We start from the raw sequence: 13,438 nt of genomic DNA, 5'->3' as shown, positions 1-13,438 counted from the left end.
GGGCTGCTTGGGTTAAGAGTTGAGGCTGGTGGACTCAGGAGACCTCTGACCAAGAGAATGTATATATGAGGATATACAATTATACCTATCCACCCCCTTTCTTAACACATCCCTGACTCCCCCCTCCCCACCTTCTTGTTTCTCTCCACCCCTTCCCTTTTCTTCCCCCCCCCTCTCCTTCTCCTCCCCCCCCCTCTCACACCCCAGGGGTAACTGACAATGGCAATTTATTCCAGACAATAGAAAGAGCTGAACTACTAAGCTAGTGGAAGATTTTTCTAGAACTATTGTATTTAATACTGTTACTAGAATAATATGTGATATATCATCATCTATTTTTTGTACTAAATAGAACTACGTGCCTTGTTGTTCACTGTAATGTTAAGGAGGAAGTAAACCCTGATGGGTTTTACTTCCTCTTTATTTCCCTGCAAAGGTAAAGCATATTGGGCTACTATGCATCGCATAGTAGCCCATTATGTGTCACTTACCTGAAAACGAAAAAAAAAAAAACAACAGAATTGGGAAGCACAGATCCAGGAGGTGGCAAGGAATCAATTAGAGATGGAATCCATATGAAATTTAAAACAGTTTATTGTGCTGATAAAACATGTAACCAATACACAGTACAAATGGGAAAAATCGGCAGAGTGGCCAAACTCACTGTGATAGTGCCAGCAATGGAGCCAAAATGTGGTGGAGAAATGGCTGTCCCGCTTCGGTGAGGGCCGTGGACAGAGGGGGCTGCAGACCAAAAATGGGAAGCCTGAAAACACTTTCCAAAAGCTGGGAGCAGTGACCATAACCAAAGCTGGGCTACATCAGGGAGGGGAAAGGCTAGGTTCAGATCCAGGAAGCACGATCACTGTATGACCAGAGTGGAAAATGGCAGAGCAGCTGCAGTGGCAGGTGAGACTAGAGATGGATGTTGGAGGGGCAGCGGGTGTGAGGCTGAGCTGCAAGGTGTCCGGACACCACAGGACTCCTCCCCGGCCACGTCACACGCTCCAACCGCAGGCAGTTATCTGAGGAGGGGGTTAAACCCCGAAACATGTAATCGTATACCGCTCAAACTCTGGCACCTGCTGTGATACTCATCACATCTCCTGCTCTGATCCATTTGATCCATCAGGCTTTGCCGATGGAAAGTGTTTTCAGGCTTCCCACTTTTGGTCTGCAGCCCCATCTGTCCACAGCCCTCACGGAAGCGGGACAGCCATTTCTCCACCACCTTTTGGCTCCATTGCTGGCACTATCACAGTAAGTTTGCCCATTCTGACAATTTTTCCCATTTGTACTGTGTATTGGTTACATGTTTTATCAGCAATAAACTGTTTTAAATTTCACATGGATTCCATCTCCAATTGATTTCTTGCCACCTCCTGGATCTGCGCTTCCCAATTCTTTTGGTTTTGTCTGTTTCTCATTTGGTCATTTGAGTGCGGTAGCAACAGTCCAGTGTGACTTTTATAATTACTTTGGCTCCTTGGTTTACTTTCTGCGCTTGGCTCCCTGTTGGAATTTACCTGAAAACGAAGCCTGCGATGTCACTGCTGTCCCAGCTGGCTGGAAGCGTCCACCTTCACCCCTCTTTCTTCCGGGCCCACGGACTCTGGCTCTGTGACTGGCCGGAGTCGCATGACGTCACTCCCGTGCATGCGCACGGGAGCCGCCAGTCACAGCATGATCCCTTTAGAAACGGCACGAAAGTGCGCATGCGCCGGTGACATTGGTGCATGCATATATTGTAAATATCTCCTAAATCGCGCAGGTTTAGGAGATATTTCCAGCACCTACAGGTAAGCCTTAATATAGGCTTACCTGTAGGTAAAAGTGGTTGTACAGAGTTTACATCCACTTTAAATTTTCATGTTATTTCTTGTGTACTTTGTATGTACGCTAATTAAGTCTTCTTTTGGAGCTAAATAAAAACGTTTCTGCTAAAAAAAAAAACCCACATAGTTCAGTGTGGCCCATGACCGGTTACCAAATTGCTTAAGTGTAGGTAGATAGGTCCGCGCTTAGGACAGTATAAGAGCTGCTGCCTATCCCCAATTGGTACCCCGAGGGGTCCAATTATTGAATAAGTAAATGAAATGAGAATAAAGACGGCGCTGCCCTCTAATTAAATAGGTGCTATACACTAATGTGGTAAGTGAATCCTGGCAGTTAAATTAGGTGTCAATAGTGCAATCTACACAAATTATTCAGAAGTGACCGAAAAAAGTAGTAACGCCAGTAAATAAGACACTAATAAATAACTAAATCAGATCCCCCCAGTGGGATAAAAGCATATGCAAAATTAGAAAATAAAAAGATAAAGTGAACTTCTATGATTAAATGGAAAAATTAAAAATATTATGTTTCCTCAAAACTCAAAAGTTTTGGGACAAGATGGCGCCAGGGGTGATATAAATTGTGTGATGAAAAAATTATTATATGTGTATGTAATGCTGCTGTAGTATCCGTGTTACCATTACCATGTGTATGTGAAAATTAGGGTCGTGAATTACCCCACTATTCAAAAGTATTGGGACACCGTGGCTCTTGTGAAACGTGAAATATCTTAATGTAACACCCTATCAACAAACTCCCTGTATGTTAAATCCAAATATATAAAAGCATACATAAGCCATAAATTCTGATTTCATAAGTGCATGACAAGCAATCACTAGCTTCTAAAAAGGTTGGGTAAATAGTCCATGCAAAGGGTTGTATATTTATAACCAGGTGGAGAAGACAAAGTTCAAGTGTAAATGCTGTTTATTTCATCCTTGGGGACACACCACAGTGACTTCTGTGCCTTTCAATCAAGATGGTGACTTTGAGGTTCTCACCCCCCCAATGATACCCCACTCACCAGAGATAATCACCCCTACAGGGGTACCGAGCGACAGAGTGGGTGTCTCAGGCCAGGTGATATTCGCTCCTAATATGCTTCCATTCCTCTACTGTGTGCGGTCCTCACAGCTGCTCCAGGGAAAAAGTGTGCTCTAGTATGACCATGTTATTCCAACGATTTGCCACCTTATTCTGTTAAACTCTCCAGTAGAATGGAGAAAAAGAAACAAAAGGGGGCCTCCTTCGTGAAGTAAGTTTGGTATATTTATTGCACATAAGCTTTAAAAGAGAGTCCCAGTAAAGAATGTCCACAGGTTACAAGCCAAAAACAGAAGTAAAGTTGAAACAGGCACCGCTGTGTGCAGGGATGAGACCAGCAGCGAACTGCAATCGTGCGTCCCACCGTGCGTTCCAGCCAGCACTTCCGGGTATGACGTGTGAGCGTGACTCCGCCTTACGCGTTTCGTCATAGGACGTTTTCAAAGACGGTGTCGACGCCTACGCTTCACACAATGATATAGTTCCACAGTGCACATAACCACTCCCCTTGTTATGGTAATGTCGCTCGGGGGGAGGGTATGGTCTGACCGCTAGACGGCAAATGTGTATTCTTAACTAGGCAAACCTAGGCATTAACCTGTCATATGCCTGACTATTCACCGCTATCAATATTCCAATCTTTCACTGCAATATCGGCCCTACAGCTGATTTTATTGTGTGCAGAGCAGTGGTATATGGTCAAAAAGAATAAAATCTCTTGATTTATTTGTATGTAACTAAGACAGATAGCGGTGAGTGTTATTTATTAAGATTACCTAAAGGCAATTAAATAAATATGATAAATTTGATCTACTTATGTGGAGCTATATTATTAATATTAACAAATACATATACATATATAGAAATTATTATATAGGTAATAAGATCCCCAATGTTTAATAGACATTTCATAATCTAAAATTGAAAAATAAAATACATATATTATAAGAAGAATATAATAAAAAATAAAAAATAAAATAAAAATAAAATACATATATTATGAGATCCCCAATATTAAATAGACATTTTTTTAATCTAAAATTCCTAAAAAATAGAGAATATTAAAAACACTGTATTATATCGGCCTATATGTGATACGTATCCATATATAAACATGATAAAACTACATATAATTAAAAATATATATTTGGCATAGGATGAGGAAATAGTTATCAAGTGCATGTGAGTATACATGAGTTTCTAATGTAAAAGTATTGTTAATATATATGCTTTTTTAAAAAAAACACATATACAGCATGGGTACTACACCCATACTGCAGACTATAAATGGGTCACTTAAGTGTCGTATCAACATGCTCTACAAGGTTCAAAAGTATTGGGACAAACCCTTAAGCCAGATATGATTTAATAGAATGGTAATAAAGTAACAAAGAAATAAAGACCAGAAAGGTAGTAGAGTCATAGGGTAATAGAGACCAATATAGAAATTGTGGGTAAAGGAGGATTACTGTTTCAGATATCCATTTTCTAATTGCTGTATATAGTAGGCGTCCATATAGGAGGCCCATTGTCACTATATCTGTGGATTAGATCTTGCTATTATCTAGGGGTTAGCTATATAGCAATTCAGATCTATATCCAAGTTGAGCCCTTTTGGGGCAAGAGAACCCAGTCGGTGGATCCAACTCGTTTCATTTCTGGATATTGAAGTTTCTCTGTTTCCTCCACGCCAGTGTTCCTGGACAGAGTCAATACCATAGAAGGTGAGTACACTTGGATCCCTGTGGTGGACCTCATCAAAGTGTCTGGATAGACTATGATTGGGGAACCCCTTCCTAATATTTTTAATATGTTCCCGGATCCGGACGAACAACTGACGGGTAGTTCTTCCCACATATTGAAGGTGGCATGGGCATTCCACAACATATGTGACATGTGTGCTTCTACAGGTAATCAACTGGTTGATTCTGTATTCTTTGTGGTCAGTACATGATTTGAATGTGTTCTTTCTCCTAGGTTGTTTTTTAGCTACTTTGCACGGTAAGCATCTCTGACACCTGAAAAATCCTTTCAATTCAGGACATATTTTGATAGATTTCGGAGGGTCAGTGACATTCTTCACTAAATGGTCCCTTAAATTAGGTGCTTTTCTATATATGAATTTAGGTTTAGCCGGTAGGAGTTTTGTTAGAATAAGATCTTCTTTGAGTATGGGTCAGTACTTTTTTATTATTTTTTTGAAGTCTTTAAACTGACTATTGAACCCTGTGATAAATGCTACTTCTGGTACCTTCTCAGCTTTCTTGTTCTTATTAAAAAGCAGGGAGGTTCTGTCCAACTTCATGATATCTTCTTTTAGTTTCAGGAGTCTCTCCTTGTCATACCCTTTTTCTTGGAATTTTTTGATTAAAATATCAGCCTGTTTGTTAAAATCCTCAACTAAATCACAGTTGCGACGTATCCGTAGCAGCTGTCCTTTGGGAACATTGGTTTTCCATCTTGGATGGTGGCAGCTGGAGATGGGAATGTATCCGTTTCTATCTGTCGGTTTAAAAAAGGTGCGAGTAGATAGCTTATCTCCTGTTTTAAAGATTTCTAGATCCAAATAATCAATTTTCTCTGAGCTCCACTTCCCAGTAAACTTAATACCATATTTATTATTATTTAGGTTATCCAGAAATTTTGTAAGGCTATCTGGTGTTCCATTCCATAAGATGAACAGGTCATCTATGTACCTTTTATACATCTTGATCTGAGGTATATTTCTACTATAGATGTATTTATCTTCCCAAAGGTCCATGAATAAATTAGCTACGCTGGGAGCATAGCGTGCTCCCATTGCAACTCCCTTTGTTTGTACATAATATTTTTTATTATGCCAGAAATAGTTGCATTCCATGGCCATTTTCAGGCCCTCAAGGATATAGCCAATCTGTTCCTGCTTCATACTTGTATTCATGTGAAGGGCTCTTTCCACACCACATAAGCCATCCTTCTGTTCGATGCTATTTTATTCTATTTTTAATCCAAAAACACCAGGGAACCAATGTATTAATGCTTTTAAAAAAATGGTAGAAGAAGACATCAAAACAATTGGTAACAAAAAGAAAAGATCTAATAACATCTGGAAGACCATCAAAGGTATAGGAAAAAACATGAGGTAGTAATTAGGCCTGCTGATAAGGGGGGGGCCTAGTCATTCTAAATAAAAAGGACTATCAAGATGAGATGAATAACCTGTTAAGTATAGAAAACACCTATAAAACGCTCAAAGGGAACCCGAAGAAAAAATATGAAAAGAAGCTGAAATCCTATATAGAAAAAGGGAAAATTAAAGGTATCCTAAACTGTAAAGAAGCAGAATACCTAATATCCAACTCAACCAAAACACCTGTGATATACCACACACCAAAAATCCACAAAAGGTTGGAAAAGCCACCAGGGAGGCCCATAATTAGTGGAATTAACTCTATTTTCTCCAGGTTGGGAGAGTACCTGGACAAATTTCTCAAACCTCTAGTGAAAGAAGGGAAATCCTATTTGCGGGACAGCATGCAATTAATACAGGAATTACAAGAGATCAAGGGAGTGGAACAATGGCTGCTGGTTGCGGTAGATGTTAATTCCTTGTACACCAGCATCGAACAGAAGGATGGCTTATGTGGTGTGGAAAGAGCCCTTCACATGAATACAAGTATGAAGCAGGAACAGATTGGCTATATCCTTGAGGGCCTGAAAATGGCCATGGAATGCAACTATTTCTGGCATAATAAAAAATATTATGTACAAACAAAGGGAGTTGCAATGGGAGCACGCTATGCTCCCAGCGTAGCTAATTTATTCATGGACCTTTGGGAAGATAAATACATCTATAGTAGAAATATACCTCAGATCAAGATGTATAAAAGGTACATAGATGACCTGTTCATCTTATGGAATGGAACACCAGATAGCCTTACAAAATTTCTGGATAACCTAAATAATAATAAATATGGTATTAAGTTTACTGGGAAGTGGAGCTCAGAGAAAATTGATTATTTGGATCTAGAAATCTTTAAAACAGGAGATAAGCTATCTACTCGCACCTTTTTTAAACCGACAGATAGAAACGGATACATTCCCATCTCCAGCTGCCACCATCCAAGATGGAAAACCAATGTTCCCAAAGGACAGCTGCTACGGATACGTCGCAACTGTGATTTAGTTGAGGATTTTAACAAACAGGCTGATATTTTAATCAAAAAATTCCAAGAAAAAGGGTATGACAAGGAGAGACTCCTGAAACTAAAAGAAGATATCATGAAGTTGGACAGAACCTCCCTGCTTTTTAATAAGAACAAGAAAGCTGAGAAGGTACAAGAAGTAGCATTTATCACAGGGTTCAATAGTCAGTTTAAAGACTTCAAAAAAATAATAAAAAAGTACTGGCCCATACTCAAAGAAGATCTTATTCTAACAAAACTCCTACCGGCTAAACCTAAATTCATATATAGAAAAGCACCTAATTTAAGGGACCATTTAGTGAAGAATGTCACTGACCCTCCGAAATCTATCAAAATATGTCCTGAATTGAAAGGATTTTTCAGGTGTCAGAGATGCTTACCGTGCAAAGTAGCTAAAAAACAACCTAGGAGAAAGAACACATTCAAATCATGTACTGACCACAAAGAATACAGAATCAACCAGTTGATTACCTGTAGAAGCACACATGTCACATATGTTGTGGAATGCCCATGCCACCTTCAATATGTGGGAAGAACTACCCGTCAGTTGTTCGTCCGGATCCGGGAACATATTAAAAATATTAGGAAGGGGTTCCCCAATCATAGTCTATCCAGACACTTTGATGAGGTCCACCACAGGGATCCAAGTGTACTCACCTTCTATGGTATTGACTCTGTCCAGGAACACTGGCGTGGAGGAAACAGAGAAACTTCAATATCCAGAAATGAAACGAGTTGGATCCACCGACTGGGTTCTCTTGCCCCAAAAGGGCTCAACTTGGATATAGATCTGAATTGCTATATAGCTAACCCCTAGATAATAGCAAGATCTAATCCACAGATATAGTGACAATGGGCCTCCTATATGGACAATGGGCCTCCTATATGGACGCCTACTATATACAGCAATTAGAAAATGGATATCTGAAACAGTAATCCTCCTTTACCCACAATTTCTATATTGGTCTCTATTACCCTATGACTCTACTACCTTTCTGGTCTTTATTTCTTTGTTACTTTATTACCATTCTATTAAATCATATCTGGCTTAAGGGTTTGTCCCAATACTTTTGAACCTTGTAGAGCATGTTGATACGACACTTAAGTGACCCATTTATAGTCTGCAGTATGGGTGTAGTACCCATGCTGTATATGTGTTTTTTAAAAAAAAGCATATATATTAACAATACTTTTACATTAGAAACTCATGTATACTCACATGCACTTGATCACTATTTCCTCATCCTATGCCAAATATATATTTTTAATTATATGTAGTTTTATCATGTTTATATATGGATACGTATCATATATAGGCCGATATAATACAGTGTTTTTAATATTCTCTATTTTTTAGGAATTCTAGATTTAAAAAATGTCTATTTAATATTGGGGATCTCATAATATATGTATTTTATTTTTATTTTATTTTTTATTTTTTATTATATTCTTCTTATAATATATGTATTTTATTTTTCAATTTTAGATTATGAAATGTCTATTAAACATTGGGGATCTTATTACCTATAAAATAATTTCTATATATGTATATGTATTTGTTAATATTAATAATATAGCTCCACATAAGTAGATCAAATTTATCATATTTATTTAATTGCCTTTAGGTAATCTTAATAAATAACACTCACCGCTATCTGTCTTAGTTACATACAAATAAATCAAGGGATTTTATTCTTTTTGACCATATACCACTGCTCTGCACACAATAAAATCAGCTGAAGGGCCGATATTGCAGTGAAAGATTGGAATATTGATAGCGGTGAATAGTCAGGCAAATGACAGGTTAATGCCTAGGTTTGCCTAGTTAAGAATACACATTTGCCGTCTAGCGGTCAGACCATACCCTCCCCCCGAGCGACATTACCATAACAAGGGGAGTGGTTATGTGCACTGTGGAACTATATCATTGTGTGAAGCGTAGGCGTCGACACCGTCTTTGAAAACGTCCTATGATGAAACGCGTAAGGCGGAGTCACGCTCACACGTCATACCCGGAAGTGCTGGCTGGAACGCACGGTGGGACGCACGATTGCAGTTCGCTGCTGGTCTCATCCCTGCACACAGCGGTGCCTGTTTCAACTTTACTTCTGTTTTTGGCTTGTAACCTGTGGACATTCTTTACTGGGACTCTCTTTTAAAGCTTATGTGCAATAAATATACCAAACTTACTTCACGAAGGAGGCCCCCTTTTGTTTCTTTTTCTCCATTCTACTGGAGAGTTTAACAGAATAAGGTGGCAAATCGTTGGAATAACATGGTCATACTAGAGCACACTTTTTCCCTGGAGCAGCTGTGAGGACCGCACACAGTAGAGGAATGGAAGCATATTAGGAGCGAATATCACCTGGCCTGAGACACCCACTCTGTCGCTCGGTACCCCTGTAGGGGTGATTATCTCTGGTGAGTGGGGTATCATTGGGGGGGTGAGAACCTCAAAGTCACCATCTTGATTGAAAGGCACAGAAGTCACTGTGGTGTGTCCCCAAGGATGAAATAAACAGCATTTACACTTGAACTTTGTCTTCTCCACCTGGTTATAAATATACAACCCTTTGCATGGACTATTTACCCAACCTTTTTAGAAGCTAGTGATTGCTTGTCATGCACTTATGAAATCAGAATTTATGGCTTATGTATGCTTTTATATATTTGGATTTAACATACAGGGAGTTTGTTGATAGGGTGTTACATTAAGATATTTCACGTTTCACAAGAGCCACTTTTGAATAGTGGGGTAATTCACGACCCTAATTTTCACATACACATGGTAATGGTAACACGGATACTACAGCAGCATTACATACACATATAATAATTTTTTCATCACACAATTTATATCACCCCTGGCGCCATCTTGTCCCAAAACTTTTGAGTTTTGAGGAAACATAATATTTTTACTTTTTCCATTTAATCATAGAAGTTCACTTTATCTTTTTATTTTCTAATTTTGCATATGCTTTTATCCCACTGGGGGGATCTGATTTAGTTATTTATTAGTGTCTTATTTACTGGCGTTACTACTTTTTTCGGTCACTTCTGAATAATTTGTGTAGATTGCACTATTGACACCTAATTTAACTGCCAGGATTCACTTACCACATTAGTGTATAGCACCTATTTAATTAGAGGGCAGCGCCGTCTTTATTCTCATTAAATTGCTTAAGTGGCCCTCGCTGTTCAAAAGGTTGAGCACCCCTGGCTTAAACCTTCCTGCTGAGTTGATGAGTTCCTGCTGTGATGACCCCCTTTTTTCAATAGGGATCATCTATCATCCCAGCTGAATATGTGAAAAGGAGACTACACCATAATAAGTCCTGACTACAATAATGAAAGAAGGAGAGTGCAATTGCACACACCCATTATTTGCATTATGTTCATAAATAATTATATTGGCTCTACAAGCACTAATGCACCTATGTATATCTTACATGACATTTTGTTCACAGACCATATTGGCCCCATAAAGAATGGAAGGACATCTGGTTACAAACGATGGGGAGACGGCGAAGGTATTGAATTTATTCTTCTCCTCAGTCTTCATAGGGGAATCGGGGGGCTTCAGTAACCAAAACTGCAGTGTTTATCCTCATGGCACATCACAGGAAGCACCTCCATGGCTAACAGAGCACAGAATTAAAATTAGACTTGGGAAACTTAACATTAATAAATCACCGGGACCAGATGGCTTGCACCCGAGGGTACTTAGGAAACTCAGTCAAGTAATTGCCAGACCATTGTTCCTAATTTTTACTGACAGTCTACTGACTGGAATGATATCAGCTGATTGGAGAAAAGCCAATGTACCACCAATGTTTAAAAAGGGCCCAACATACATCCCTGGGAATTAATTGCAGACTAGTTAGCCTAACATCAATAGTATGTAAACTCTTGGAGGGGATGATAAGGGACTATATACAAGATTTTAGTAATGAGGACTGTATCATTAGCAGTAATCAGCATGGATTCATTAAGAATCGTTCTTGTCAAACCAATCTATTAACCTTCTATGAGGAGGCGAGTTGCCATCTAGATAAAGGAAGGCGCGTAGACGTGGTGTATCTGCATTTTGCAAAAGCATTTGACACGGTTCCCCATAAACATTTACTGTACAAAATAAGGTCTGTTATGGACCATAGGGTGAGTACATGGATTGAAAACTGGCTACAAGGGCGAGTTCAGAGGGTGGTGATAAATGGAGAGTACTCGGATTGGTCAGGGGTGGATAGTGGGGTCCCCCAGGGTTCTGTGCTGGGACCAATCCTGTTTAATTTGTTCATAAATGACCTGGAGGATGGGGTAAACAGTTCAATCTCTATATTTGCGGACGATACTAAGCTAAGCAGGGCAATAACCTTGCAAAAAGATCTGAACAAATTAATGGGGTGGGCGACTACATGGCAAATGAGGTTCAATGTAGAAAAATGTAAAATAATGCATTTGGGTGGCAAAAATATGAATGCAATCTATACACTGGGGGGAGAATCTCTGGGGGAATCTAGGATGGAAAAGGACCTGGGGGTCCTAGTAGATGATAGGCTCAGCAGTGGCATGCAATGGCAAGCTGCTGCTAACAAAGCAAACAAAATATTGGCATGCATTAAAAAGGGGATTCATTCCAGAGATAGAACGATAATTCTCCTCCTCTACAAGACTCTGGTCCGGCCGTACCTAGAGTATGCTGTCCAGTTCTGGGCACCAGTCCTCAGGAAGGATGTACTGGAAATGGAGCGAGTACAAAGAAGGGAAACAACGCTAATAAAGGGTCTAGAGGATATTAGTTATGAGGAAAAGGTTGCGAACACTGAATTTATTCTCTCTGGAGAAGAGACGCTTGAGATGGGATATGATTTCAACATACAAATATCATACTGGTGACCCCACAATAGGGATAAAACTTTTTCGAAGAAGGGAGTTTAACAAGACTCATGTCCACTCATTAAAATTAGAAGAAAAGAGGTTTAACCTTAAACTACGTAGAGGGTTCTTACGGTAAGAGCGGCAAGGATGTGGAATTACCTTCCACAGGCGGTGGTCTCAGTGGGGGGCATTGATAGTTTCAAGAAACTATTAGATAAAGCACCTGAACAACCACAACATACAGGGATATACAATGTAATACTGACATATAATCACACACATAGGTTGGACTTGATGGACTTGTGTCTTTTTTCAACCTCACCTACTATGTAACATTATCTAACAATGCAGCAATCTTTTAGTGAAATTAGCTGCTATCGGAGAAAGCCAATCTTTTTTTAACAGATGAAAAAATCATCTTACCAGAAGTGCCAGGAGTTTTCTGCCTCTGTACTGTACCATTGGGTAAGTTCACACCTTCTTGGATGTTGTTCACCACCTCCCCATGCTTTCAGCACTGCGACACACTGATTAAGGAATGCCAGCACTGTTCTCTCTTACAGACAGCATGGTATAGTTCAGGGCCACTGATCATACAGGCTCAGCCAGTATTTGTATTTGCCATTGTCAGACCTTTTTGCCTTCTACATGCACCTCTTTAGTAACTGCCTGTGGTCTCTGTGAGGACATCCCCTCATCGGATTGCCTCTAGGTTCTCCTCACCTCTTCTTAGGTGCAGCAGTATGCATACTGGCTTGAACCTTTCATTTCATCACGTTTGTATCTTCCAGGCCCCTTTTAGGACTTTATCGACCCATTTTTCATTTTATGTCCACCATACAATATCTCTTAATACTTTCTGAAGGCACATAGTGCTTGAAATAGCAGATGGGTACTGAGCCTTTTACTGGGCAGTTGTGTTACTATGTTCATTGGCTCAGCTAACACATGGGAGTGAGACTTGTCACCATGAGACCGGGCAGTTAAATGTCATAGAATATTTGAAGTTGAATTTCACTTTAACAATATAAAAATGTCCATGAATTGTTGGCTGCTCATCGTTTTTTGCAAGCTTGACATGATAACATAGTCAGTTGTGCTATTCAGGTATAGCACTAAACTTTAACACAAAAGTGCCGCGCCATCACTAAATATGGACCTGAAATAGACTTCTTAGCAGTTGTGACTTCAGATTTTCTCTTTCGGTCCACAAAACTGCATGCTTTTTTTTTTCTATGACAATATGAGTTTCAATAAACAGATTGCTGAAGTGTTTACGCATCTCTCATGACCTCTGTCTTTAGAATGAAGGTAGCAGGTGCCTTGCTGTTCCACACAGGAGGACTCTTCCAGTCAATATATTATGGCTCCAGACTCCCAATACATCAAAGGGCAACTGGTGGTTTGAACCATCGTGAAGTGAATTTTCTCCCCCATCCATAAAAGTCCCACAAACTGGGATACGGTTCCTATAAAAAAAAAAAAAAAAATGCAAA

General features: G+C 39.6%; 1 long non-coding RNA gene across 1 annotated transcript in view; it reads right to left on the bottom strand.

Annotated features, from left to right (window-relative positions):
- The window catches only part of LOC141113558 (uncharacterized), a 219,441-nt gene that overhangs the window by 188,735 nt on the left and 17,268 nt on the right, over nt 1-13,438 (bottom strand). Inside the window, exon 2 of the long non-coding RNA XR_012236786.1 lies at nt 12,366-13,411. This is a non-coding gene — a long non-coding RNA (uncharacterized lncRNA). The remainder of the gene's footprint in view (nt 1-12,365; nt 13,412-13,438) is intronic.

This window comes from Aquarana catesbeiana, linkage group LG12, assembly GCF_042186555.1.
Source record: "Aquarana catesbeiana isolate 2022-GZ linkage group LG12, ASM4218655v1, whole genome shotgun sequence".
NCBI classification, from domain to species: domain Eukaryota; kingdom Metazoa; phylum Chordata; class Amphibia; order Anura; family Ranidae; genus Aquarana; species Aquarana catesbeiana.
Note: the sequence above shows the minus strand (reverse complement) of the source record. Positions and strands in the feature narration are given on the sequence as shown.